The 13606-nt window shown below is 42.4% G+C and overlaps 1 protein-coding gene across 4 annotated transcripts in view; it reads right to left on the bottom strand.

The window, feature by feature from the left end:
• The window catches only part of LOC134802732 (zinc transporter foi), a 62419-nt gene that overhangs the window by 24859 nt on the left and 23954 nt on the right, over nucleotides 1–13606 (bottom strand). The gene's annotated exons all lie outside the window — the stretch shown is intronic.

Raw genomic sequence — 13606 nt, 5'->3', positions numbered from 1 at the left:
GGTTAGTATACACATAAATCAGTCGATATCAAAAGTTGCTATTTGCATTACAGAACAAGTCGCAATATTTTTTTAATCTCAGATATATAAGGCATTATTATTTGTAGTCAACTATGTAACTTACTTCAGGAACATAGTTTTTTAGGCGGCTAAACTTAAAACTTCTCTATCGTAAAGTTGCTCATTTCACAACATTATTTTCAAAAAATCATATCTCTGTAACTACGCAACCTAGAAGGTTGATCTTTTGTGTTATCGATAGCTTATTTATTGTAGATTACTGGGGTATGCATAACTCCATACCCGCCATAAGGTACCTTTGACCGTGGGACGTCACATATAATCAAGTTTTTCAATCTCGTACCTTACTTAGGCAACTCAGCAAGCTTCGTTGCCTAATCACGGTACTCGACTGAAAAACTCTCTATTATATCACGATTGTATAAAATACTATTTTAATACTTGCCTTGCCTCAAATGGCTTCTTAAGCCAGTTGAGGGTAGATGGAAACATTACACGATCTAATAATGTAGGTTAGAGTCAGGTCATTCAGTGACTGACCATAGAAGGTAGGATCGTATAGAAGTGGTATACGCGTGCCTCCGTGAGGGACAAAACATACGCAAATGCGACAATGTGATTGGTCGAATTTATTTTTTGCCCACCATTATCCATACTAAAAAAATGGTGGGGAACAAAAAATATGTGAGACTGTGATAAGGACAAACAATAATAGCGCTTTCTCTGCTACTCCTACTGAGAGATACGTAAGACTATCCCGTTCTGTCAGTTATCCCCACCACTCATGCCCAATCCAGTTTAACACTAGATTCATGTGACTGACTGATCCAGGCGGTTTTTTATTTGGTTGGTTAATCAATAAGAGTTGTAACTACCCGAAATAGTACAAATTATTTGTTTACTTTTATTTAAGTACCTAAAGATACAGAGTCCTATACTCAAAGTGGCAGAGATATCAAATTCCTTGAGAGTGCAAGCAAATAACTTTTTATGTCTGAATTTACTATTTTTTAAGTATTTTAGAACTTGCTATCCAGCAGGCCAGCGGTCGGTAACAGGCGGCCCGCGAGCCTCTGGCTATTTTATATGTAATATCTCGGTGTAATATTGACAAACTACAATGTCTGATAAAGTCATAAATATTTACAAAGTGCGGTCCGCGTCAACTTCGTTAACTACTTTGTGGCCCTTGGCTGCTAAAAGGTTGCCGACCGCTGCAGTAGGCCAAGCACATGATTGGCGCGACAGTATCTCGCCGCGAGATAGACTACCCTTACTAACTGTATTAATTAAATAGGGACGGGTAGTCTATCTCGCGGCAAGATACTGTCACGCTAATCATGTGCTAACCCGGCAGACGATATAAATAATAATAATATATAATAAAGTTCTACATGACATAAAAGCTCTCCAAGGGGCCTCTACGTGTTGGATCTGTGTCCCCACGCAAGCCTATCAAAAAACCGGGATTATAGGCCCGTGATATCCATGGATATATAATAATTCAGCCTATATACGTCCCACTGCTGGGCACAGGCCTCTCCTCATGCGCGAGAGCGCTTGGGCTATAGTCCCCACACTAGCCCAATGCGGATTGGGGACTTCACATACACTTATGAATTTTTTCGCAGATGTATGCAGGTTTCCTCACGGTGTTTTCCTTCACCGAAAAGCTAGTGGTAAATATAGTGGTATTTAGTTGTAAATGTATATAGAGTTTAAGTTTTATTTAAGTGTACATATATGGAATAATTTATTAATTCTGAAATAAATGATATAATAATAAATAATAATAAAAAAAAAACCGCTCTGACAATGACAGACGCCTCGTAAATTTTATTTGCTATAATTATATTTTTATACGTTTTTATTGTTAAAACTGTTGTGTATTTTGCCATTTAATGTACCTTTGACCTGGCTATGTGGAAACATAAAAATCGACTACAATACGTGTGACTCAAATCCCATACACAAACCACTTACATTGACATTTGTTTGACAAAACGGTCAACACAACATTACGGCAAAACAGTAATAACGTATGCAAAGAATGATTACGAGGAGTCAAAGACGTGCAGCGGAGTCGACCAACAACGCACGACCACCACCCCCGCCCGCCCCGTCCAGTTCCTCGTCCACATCGTCGTCAGGCGACGAGTTCGCAACGGCGCCTGACACAGACGGATCCAGTGACGAGGGCGGGCCGCCGCCGCCGCCGCCACGACCACCTGCGCGACGAGGGCGGCCACCGCTGCCGGCACGCTTGGGGCCTGCGGGACATCCTGCCCCGCCCACGGCTCCCGCTGCCGGTGGTATAGTGCGACGCATGAGATGGACTCGAGACATGAACGAGAATGTCATGCGCGCCTATTATGGGGCTACAGAGGGGGGAACACAGCTATCCGCCTATCGTTCGAGAATACTGCCTCTGTTTCAGGCTCTTGAACCTACCATCACCGTGTCGGAGCAGCGATTATCGGATCAGGTGCGCGTCATTCAGCGGCTAAAGCGCTTGGATGACGCGACACTTGATCGGCTTCGCCAGGAGGCTCTCTCTGCTCGCGCGGACTCCACCTCGGTGCGGGATCTGCCCGCCACGTCGCCGGATCCGGTGCCCGCACCCGACCTGGCACCGGCGGCGCCACGGGTTGATTTCTGTACCGACGAGGGGGACTTCGCGAGTCAGAATGTGAGTACAACTGCTAATGAGCAACTGAGGAGGACTTTGGAAGAGGCGATTACGCAGTATCGCGCCACAACCAACTCTAGGCCCCGATTACCACGTCTGCCTATGAATAGACGCAATCTAGCGCTCATGGGAGCCCTAAACGCTTTACTAGAACCACATCTGCGGACTAGTAAAGATTTAGATGATACGCACTCGATCATGTACTGCGGAGCCATCGCGGCGTGCCGTGTTGCTCGCGTCAAGTTCCCGGACGCTGAACGTGCACCTAGGACCGCCGGAGGTGTCCCTGCATGGCAAGTGCGGATCGAGCGACGTATCAGCTCGTTTAGGACTCTCATCGCAAAGCTGATCTGCTTCAGGGAGGGCAACAATCGCCCCCGAGTAATGCGCTTTGTGAACCAGGCGTTCGCGGGGACGGATATCAGGCCCCGCGACTACATGGCCAATGTCACAGAGCGCATCGACTTTCTAAAGCAGAAAGTCTATGCATGGGCAAACCGTATTCGCCGCTACAGAGAGCGTGTGGATCGATTTCAGCAGAATCGCCTTTTTCAAAGTGACCAAAGGAAGGTGTACCGAAAGTGGGAGGAAACCAACCTTCGTACGCCCGACACGCAGCCGCCGGATGTTACTGCCATGACCGACTTCTGGCGTAGCATCTGGTCGGTGCCTGTCGGACACACCGAGGGGAGTTGGATGAGTGTTGTCGAACGTGAGTGCGAGTCCATCGAACCTATGGGGGCAGTCACCATCAGCCCCGATGACGTCAGTTGTGCCATCCGCACGGCCCAGAACTGGAAAAGTCCTGGACCGGATGGATTGCACAACTTCTGGCTAAAGTGGTTCCGATGCTCGCACTCGCGCTTGGCAGCACAATTTCAACAAGCCCTCGAGCTTGGTTCTCTCCCACCTTCCTTAACAACTGGTGTCACCTTTCTGCTCTATAAGTCCGGTAGTACCACGGAAGCGAAGAACTACAGACCCATTACATGCTTGCCTACACTCTACAAGCTCCTTACATCCATTTTGAGAGCAAAAATCAACGCGCACATTATCGCAAACAATATTCTGGCTTTCGCTCAAAATGGATGTCGGGTTGGGTCCCGTGGTACTAAAGAGCTCCTCCTCATAGACATGACCATTTGCCAACAAATCCGGCGGAACAAGGGGGCCCTCTCAGCCGCTTGGATTGACTACAAGAAGGCCTATGATTCGGTGCCTCATTCATGGTTGGGGAGGGTCTTAGAGCTGTATAAAGTTGATGCAGCTTTGAGAGCCTTCCTAAGCGCGTGTATGAGACAGTGGACCACAGTCCTTCGTCAACCAGGAGGCGGAGATGACCGCCCTGGCCCGCAGGATTTTATAAGGATTAAGCGAGGAATCTTTCAGGGCGACAGTCTGAGTCCCCTGTGGTTCTGCCTAGCTTTGAATCCCCTCAGCACCCTGCTGAAGGATTTGGGACTAGGTTGCCGGCTTCGGAGAGAGGGTGTAGTCATTTCTCACCTTCTGTACATGGATGACCTCAAATTATTTGCACCAAATAGCCAAGACTTGTTGGAGCTACTGAAAACCACGGAAGTCTTCAGTAGTGCCATCCACATGGAGTTTGGTGTCGATAAATGTGCGGTTATGCATGTACAGCGGGGGAAGGTTGTAAATTCAACAAATTTACAACTCTCTGAGACAATGTCTTTCAGATCTATCTCTGAATCAGAAACCTATAAATACCTTGGTATGTCACAGTCGTTGGGTATTGAGGACGAGGGTATTAGACGGTCGGTGAAGGAGCGCTTTTTCAGTCGGCTCACAAAAGTCCTTAACAGTCTTTTGTCAGGAGGCAACAAAGTGCGCGCCTTCAACGCCTGGGTAATGCCCCTACTCACATACTCCTTTGGCATACTAAGGTGGACTCAGACCGAGCTGGACGCCCTGGATCGGAGGGTCCGGTCACTGCTCACCACACATCGCATGCTACACCCACGCTCGTCAGTTATGAGATTGTACATCCCACGGAAGTGTGGAGGCCGAGGCTTCCTAAACGCCAAGGATCTCCACAACCGCGAGGTGTACAATCTCAGGAATTATTTCCTTAACAACGAGTGTGGGATGCATCGTGATGTGGTGGCAGTAGACAGGAACCTCACGCCGCTCTCCTTGGCAAACGAGAACTGGCGCAAACCTGTGGTACTAAGTACTGCGGATCGCAAGGCGGCATGGGAGAGTAAGGTGCTACACGGGCGGTTCTACAAGGCCCTCACGGGACCCGATGTGGACCTGCTCGCGTCGGTGAACTGGTTACGATTCGGGGACCTCTTCGGAGAAACCGAGGGTTTTGCCTGTGCAATTGCGGACGAAGTGATGATGACGAACAACTATCGGAAATATATCCTGAAGGACGGTACGGTCGACATTTGTCGGGCATGCCGCCGTCCCGGAGAGTCACTCAGGCATATCATTTCCGGTTGTTCTCATCTTGCTAACGGCGAGTACTTGCACAGACATAATCTCGTAGCCAGAATTATTCACCAGCAACTTGCTCTTCTATATGGCCTTGTGGACCGCGAAGTACCGTACTACAAGTACTTACCTGCGCCTGTTCTCGAGAATGGTCATGCCACGCTCTATTGGGATCGATCTATCATCACAGACAGGACTATTGTAGCCAATAAGCCTGACATTGTGATAATAGATCGATCGCAACGTCGGGCCGTGCTCGTTGACATCACCATCCCCCATGATGAGAATCTCGTGAAGGCCGAGAAGGACAAGTCCAGTAAGTACCTAGACTTGGCTCACGAGATAACCGCCATGTGGGATGTTGATTCGACGATCATTGTCCCGATAGTCGTTTCAGTGAACGGTCTAATAGCGAAGAGTCTCGACCAACATCTTGAGAGACTCTCGCTAGGTGGTTGGATCAAGGGTCAGATGCAGAAGGCGGTGATCTTGGACACGGCGCGGATAGTCCGCCGGTTCCTCTCTCTGCAGCCCTGACCACCGGTAGCTTGGGCCTTGCCCCGCTGCTGGCGGTACCCTAGGTTAGGTTTTTTATAATGTGCTTATATGTTTTTTTTTATCGTTTTGTAAGTGTTTTTATATTTTACTTTTATATTCATATTATAAAAACCCTAACTTAAGACGGAAAATAAATAAAGAGAATAATAATAATAATATCAAATGATATTCCGTACATAAGTTCCGAAAAACTCATTGGTACGAGCCAGGATTTGAACCCGCGACCTCCGGATTGAAAGTCGGACGTCATATCCACTCGGCCACCACCGCTCATACACGACGACGATATAAAATTTATCAAAAAAAATAATATGTACAACGATAACTTTAAGTTTAAAGACCCTAAGAATTCTATACGAAAATAACTATGTAATAATATATCGATATAGTGACGATATTGATATGAAGTAAGTTATATAACGTGTTATTTTCGAACTGGTTAAATATTTGCGCGCAGGTTATTGTCCGGTTCGTCTGTTTGTCTGTCTACTTCCCACGGCTTATCTGCTGACTTAGGGTTATTGAACATTTGATATTTTATTCAAGCTCTTTTTTCGTGTGTGTTAGTTTGTATGCCTTTTGTAGTACGGTAGGTTGTGGGGGGTGACCATTGAAAAGTAAGTATATTATATTAGGTATTAGTCTGAAATTTGTTTGATTTTACTCATAGAAATGGCAGTAAAATGAGGAGGAGGAATCTATTATAATCATATAAATAATTAGCTGGGGACATCTTACACAGATCAACCTAGCCCCAAACTAAGCAAAGCTTGTACTATATATGGCTGCTAGGCGCCGATATACATACTTTTATATAGATAGCAAACACCCATGACTCAGGAACAAATATTTGTGTTCATCACACAAATAAATGCCCTTACCGGGATTCGAGCCCAGGACCGGATATAATAATCATTTATTAATAATATAAAATTACATGTCAAATAGGTACTACAATATGTACCTAGGTATTAACTAGTACATACATAATATTATTCTTATTCTATTACATAGGTTTACTTTTAAATAGCTCTGTGTGGTCATAGATCGTCTGCTCGAGCCGCCATTGTCTAAGTCTAGTTTTAAAATTTTAACATTGACGCACTTTTCGCTGTTACAATATCAAGCGGAGGGCAGAAGAATTTAATTTTTGACCCATTTTGTACCTTGTCCAGGCTCACTCCGCGATTTCGTCGCTTTGCTACAGGTAGCTAAAAGTACATCCGTTCCACACCAATTTTGGTGGCTAGCCATAAGCCGCGCGTGGCGCTATCGCCATCTAGCGGCCATATCTGTCCTGACGTAACAGACGCGTTTTGTTAGAGAGTGAGTCTTCTGTACCTAGTACTATTATTTATTCTGTGCCTTGTCACAGTGACAATCAATATCATAGAGAAATATACATTAGTAAGAATAGAGTGCTCACTTCATACATCAGTTTTGACACCAAAACGATTATTATTTTCACAGTCAACATCTAGCATTGTGTAGGGAATAGAATAGTATTTATTTATTCGTAAGCACAAACAATCGAGACAATACGTAATAAAAAAGAAAACACAAAATAAGATTAAAGTGCCACGAAATGGCCCCATCTTAGCATGTTGCTGGTGGCTTCCAGCGCTGATCTTCCGACGGGGATAGGGGAATTATCAGTACCGCTACTTGATACTAGAATTCTCTAGTGTCGCGACTCACGAAAATTGTATTGAACAACAGTTATCAACTAATATTAAAAGCAGAAGGAGTTGAAAATAGAGTTCCGGTTAATATGGTTATAATATTAGCTGAAAATTGTTGAGCATTAGACTTTTCGGTCGTTGCAACATCTATTGTCAAGTTGCAGTACTGATAATTCCGCTACTCGATGCTAGATGTCGACTACGAAAATAATAGTCGTTTTGGTACTAAAACTGATGTATGGAGTGAGCACTCTATGTATTTTTTTCTGTATGTCACTATGAAATTCGCTACAGACCTCATACTATTGTCACTGTGACAAGGTACAAAATGGGTAGGAAATTAATTTTTTTGACTGTACAGTCGCCATCAGATATATCGGAGCGGCCAAGGTGTTCACAATATCTGAACACACGCTCTAACGCCCTGACAATAGAGGCGTGTTCCGATATTTGTGAGCACCTTGGCCGCTCCGATATATCTGATGGCGACTGTACACTTTTCGACCATGAGATTAGCTTTTTAGTTTTACAATATCTGGGAGACCGAACTTTGCTCGGAAAACATATAAAAACACAAAAATGCGCGTTTTCCCAGAGATAAGACCTAGCTAGATCGATTTTTCGACCGCGAAAACCCCGATAAAGCAAATTTCTTTGAAATCGTTAGAGCCGTTTCTGAGATCCCCGAAATATATATAAACAAGAATTGCTCGTTTACTTAAAGGTATTAGAATAACACCGCACCAAAACGGTTCCGGAACCTTAAGAGGCAACGGGAGTGGTCATTTCTCCATACAAACGTACTCCTCGTTTTCCTCCGTGGTTTTTGAAGCTAGAGCAATGATTTTTTCAACACAGATTAATATTGTCAATATCTGTGTCGGACCGTTTTGCTTTTTTTGATATTTTAGTTTTTTAAGGCGCTAGAGCCCTTCAAAAATGGCCAAAATGGCCTAATTGACTATGCCGCAATGAGAGGCGTGGCATTCAAAACTGATATCAATTAGCTAGGGAATGCAAATCGGTTATTTTCGGTTATTTTTTGCATGGAAATTATCGGTTATTAACCGAAACCGCGGTTATTTCCATACAAAAAATAACCGATTTGCATTCCCTACAATTAGCCAAAAAAGCAAAACGGTCCGACACAGATAATTTCATAATCATTTAGATTTCCAAATTTGGTTACGATTGGTTAAGTTTTGGAGGAGGAAACAGAGGAGTACGAAACCTCGATTTATGAGATTTTTACGCAGGATTTTTCGCCTTGTCCTTATCGCACTACTTTTAGGTGCCGCTTCCGTTAGCGAGACGGGTATATTTACCTAAAATATTTAAAACTCAGCTCCTGTTTCGTCTTAAGTCTTTAAATAGAGTTGGTGGGAAATCGATGCGGACCTTGGTACCATGCATCAAAGTTTCATGGCTCCATCATGATATTCATGATTCAGCCAGCAAACTTATCTTGTGTTTATACTTTGTTTTTAGGGTTCCGTACCCAAATGGTAGGACCCTATTACTAAGACTCCACTGTCCGTCTGTCTGTCACCAGGCTGTATCTCATGAACCGTGATAGCTAGACAGTTGAAATTTTCACAGATGATGTATTTCTGTTGCCGCTATAATAACAAATATTTAAAGTACGGAACCCTCGGTGGGCGAGTCCGACTCGCACTTGTCCGGTTTTCTTTTGCATTAGGAAGAAGGTAAGCCTTCTTGACGTAACTATCTTTTTAATAAAAAACACTTTTGTAAAATAAGCCACAACAAATAGGTTACAATTAGGTATAAATAAAATATGGTCATTTACATTCATAAATGTAATAGTTAAAGTAAAAAGTGCAGCAGGGCCTTATTTCCGCTTAAGCCCACAAGGCCCGGGCCTAGCAATGGATATGAGATGGAGAAGGGGCCCCCTAAATTCTAAGTGCTATACCAAGTGTCCAAGGGCCCTAGGCTTAGAGCATTTAATAACTGGAGTCGCTTTTAAGAGCTTACCCCTCTGCCGAAAAACTTGCACAATTGTGCAAACTCTTGTATGGACTGACATGGCTATTTGTAAGTACGTACAAATCATGTAGAAATAGCAATACATTTGACGTCCCCTTCCCCGCAAAAATCGGCAGACTGTTTCGTAAAGAAAATGACAGCGATGACATCTCCAGTTACTAAACACTCTAAGGCCCTAGGTATCTATCTATCCGGGCCTGCTCTTCAATAAATATTACTCCAATGTACAAACGTTAAATGTATTACCACAATACGGGTGATTCATCATAACACTAACGCCGTAAACTATCAGGTAACGTCGTTATTGTTTTGTTATCACACTGATAACAAGGCCGTCGGCGCAGTTGTTATCTTTCTCGTGTTAAAATGTGGCTTAGGTAAGCCCTATTTAGACAGTTCAAGAACTTGGATTCAACATTCGATACAATACTAACCAAGGCTCGGAACCGTCTTCATAACAAAAAATACCGGTATTATTACGTTCTTTTTCGTTCTTTGGTTTATTATTTAATTTTTAATAGGACAATCTAATAATACGAAGTTGTTACCTAAATACATGATTCAGTCCTACGTAAAGAGCATAGAATACTTAATAGTTAAAAATATTGGGCTATCATGGGGTTTTGAAAAAAAAAACCGGTTCCGAGCCCTGATACTAACTACCATTGAACTATTATTACTAACGTATATCTAGCACAAAGAAACAGTATTTTGCGCCATAAGTTGTTGTTGTTTTGACAACAAACCATATAAGCGGAGTGTGAGTCTCGCGACCTAAACGCGTAAGCGCCATACATTTTACGGCGCTTACAATGTTTTGGTCGCGTGGTACAGGTTGTGCTTGCGACAATTTCATTGTTTAGTATTGCTTCTCTACAGCAATAATAACTCAATGCTAACTACAGAGTACAACGAATTCAGTTGATCGACGAAATACCGCAATGTACAGTTGTAGTGCACAATTATTTTCCATCGTATTTTCACGGAAACGTACGATCGTGTCTTCTATTGCTATTTCAGTCAGTCTCGGTACAAAAAGTACTGAGATTGACTGAAGTAGCATGACAAATACGAATGTTTCCGAGAAAGTACGATGGGAAACAATTATGCACTACATCTGTAACGAAAATTGCATGCAATTTCGTGAACCGTCTGAATGGGGCTGGGGCTTTATTATGGTGGGGGCTTTGTAAACCTTTCTCGGCAGATGTTATGTCTTTATTGTAAAATGGCCATGCTTTGTGGCATCTTTTACCAGATGGTGATAATTTTCAATGTATAACGGAGAACGGACAGCAATAGGGTATTTGACTGTATTTAAAATAAATTATTTTGGGTCGATCAACTATTTCTTGTTGTTATTCTGTCCCATCAGCCAGGAGACAATAGTAGCATAGTTTCTTAGAAGAGCTGCTGTGCCATGTTCTACAAACGTGCTTAGTAGATGTCCCATTATGGAAAGGCCTTATAACTACGAAAAAATTCAAGTTTGGTTCATTTAAATACGTTTGGTTCATTCACCCTTTTACACCATGCATGAAATAAAGCACCAGAAGATTAATAGAGAAACGTAGACAGCAGTTCATTTTAGACACAATTGTTATTTTAAAACCCGTATAAAACTATAAAGAGTAGGTAATTTGATGGTGACGTCACATGCTAGTGTTTCATATAAATTCCATAGTAGCAAAATCGTTTTGACAGGAAAAAGAAACTGATTTGACTAGCAGTCAAATACCCAATTATTGGCAGAACAGATGTTTAGGTTCAATAAAGGTAAACTACGGACGCTAAGCATTAAGAATTTAGTACATCGACCCGCTTGTTCCTATCTCTGTCCTACGCGCATAATTATATTACTGTCTGTTTCACACAGTGGCATTGACCGCCGCCATCGTGGGCGGGATAGCAATAAATTACGCGCGTGCGGAAGAGATAGGTACTTAACCTTATGGACGCCAATGACCGATATATCCGCACCGCAGGTCCAACGCCAAAGACGGATTCATCGGTCACAGACCACAGGGCAACATAGACCTACGTGCATATGCATAAAGTTCAATTTCAGTTTTGACACTTCGGTGACGTGGCGTCGAGTGACAGCTTTTGTGTTTGACACGGCGTCGAAAAGATTAAGGATTCTTCGTGCTCATCGTCCTTACTTTATATAAGAACCGATGTGGCCTAAATCGAAAACTAGACATAGACACTTACACTTCAGGGTAAAAGTAGGTAGGCGCCCTCTTCCCAAGCCCAAACGCTTTGTCCTATTACTCCTTGATAATAGTTACTTGCAGAAAAAAAACATAGGGTTGCACTCCGGGCTTGCCGGCAGAAGTGAAAACTCAATGACATTGTAACAGTTTTTCGATCATGTCACGTGTCCGTCTTACGAAGCGTCTTACGTCTTACGCTGTCGCGAGTTTAACATTTTTTCCCCATCACAAAAAGTGCACAGCGCCGCTAAAGAAGTTTTCACTTCAAAAATAATACGCTTTAGAATCTAATACCTTTAAACGAGCAATTCTTGTTTATTTATATATATATATATATATTACGGGGATCTCGGAAACGGGTCTAACGATTTCGATGAAATTTGCTATATGGGGGTTTTCGGGGGCGATAAATCGATCTAACTAGGTCTTATCTCTGGGAAAACGCGCATTTTTGAGTTTATATTTCTAAACAAAAGGTATATTGAAATACTATTGTTTGTTTCTGTGTCGTGCTTTACTTCGATAAGATACTATCTAATCTTAACGGTGCTGAATGTTATTGAGAGCATCATGTTATTCATGTTAACGAACACATGATAAACGAATTTCTGCGCACTAAGTTAGTTTGACTCTCTATTTAGTGAGTAGGTGACTAGGTGTTAGTATTGATAGGAACTAGTTTTTTATAAAATGTATTTAATTAAACTTTATTTCACAAAATAAAATAAAAAAAATTACAAATGGCGGAGTTAATGCCTAAAGGCATTCTCTACCAGTCAACCATAATAGGGCCAACCAGGGATGTAAAAACCGGGCAAGTGCGAGTCGGGCTCGCGCACGAAGGGTTCCGTACCATAATGCAAAAAAAAAAACTAAATAAAAGCAAAAAAAAAAACGGTCACCCATCCAAGTACTGACCACTCCCGACGTTGCTTAACTTTGGTCAAAAATCACGTTTGTTGTATGGGAGCCCCATTTAAATCTTTATTTTATTCTGTTTTTAGTATTTGTTGTTATAGCGGCAACAGAAATACATCATCTGTGAAAATTTCAACTGTCTAGCTATCACGGTTCGTGAGATACAGCCTGGTGACAGACGGACGGACGGACGGACGGACGGACGGACGGACAGCGAAGTCTTAGTAATAGGGTCCCGTTTTACCCTTTGGGTACGGAACCCTAAAAATGGTGCAAGAAGAAAAGTACATGAGTCTTTTGATTTGAGTCGGAATTTGAAGGACTCGACGCATTTTTACGAGGCTCGGCGCTTAAAAAAATTCCGAGTCTTTTGAGTCCCTATATAGTCGAGACCTATTGAGTCTTTTTTAAACGCAACTCGAAAAGATACGAGCCACTGAATAAAGACAGTTAAAAGTTTTATTTAGATTTTGTTTAGACAAAACTTTTGTCCAAATAACAGTAATAAAACAAATTGTATGATTTGCGTATCTTACACATTAATTTTACAGAAAACAATTGCATTAATTTTTTTTGTATTTAAATTGAGTTATCTGAAAAGGCCTCGAGTCTCGTAAAGACTCGGGTCTCTATCAAGTCAAAAAAAACTCGAGCTTCGACTTAATTACAAGAGTCTAAAAACTGAGTTAAGTTGCAAAGGACGCGAGTCTTAACCAACACTAGTAAGTGTACAAAAAATATACAGGTATTATCGTATGCTTTGAGATAACAAGTGATGCATTAATATTTATCATTACAGCTGCATTTTGGCAATATGATAAGAGGTACATAACTAAAAGGCTTGGTATTCGTTGTATATTTTATTATAAAAGGCCTGTGCGCACCCGAGCTGCATAAATCGCCATTGTTAGTAGCTCGGTACTACTTACAGTACAGGGCTAGCGTGTCTTAAATATTTGAAATGTTTGTAATTCTTGGGCAGTTGTGTAAAAGTCTGTGACAACCCTACTGTGTTCTTGTGCGAATGTGCGGTGTCGGAATTTATGCGAACATCA

Source organism: Cydia splendana, chromosome 25, assembly GCF_910591565.1.
Source record: "Cydia splendana chromosome 25, ilCydSple1.2, whole genome shotgun sequence".
Lineage (NCBI taxonomy): Eukaryota > Metazoa > Arthropoda > Insecta > Lepidoptera > Tortricidae > Cydia > Cydia splendana.
Note: the sequence above shows the minus strand (reverse complement) of the source record. Positions and strands in the feature narration are given on the sequence as shown.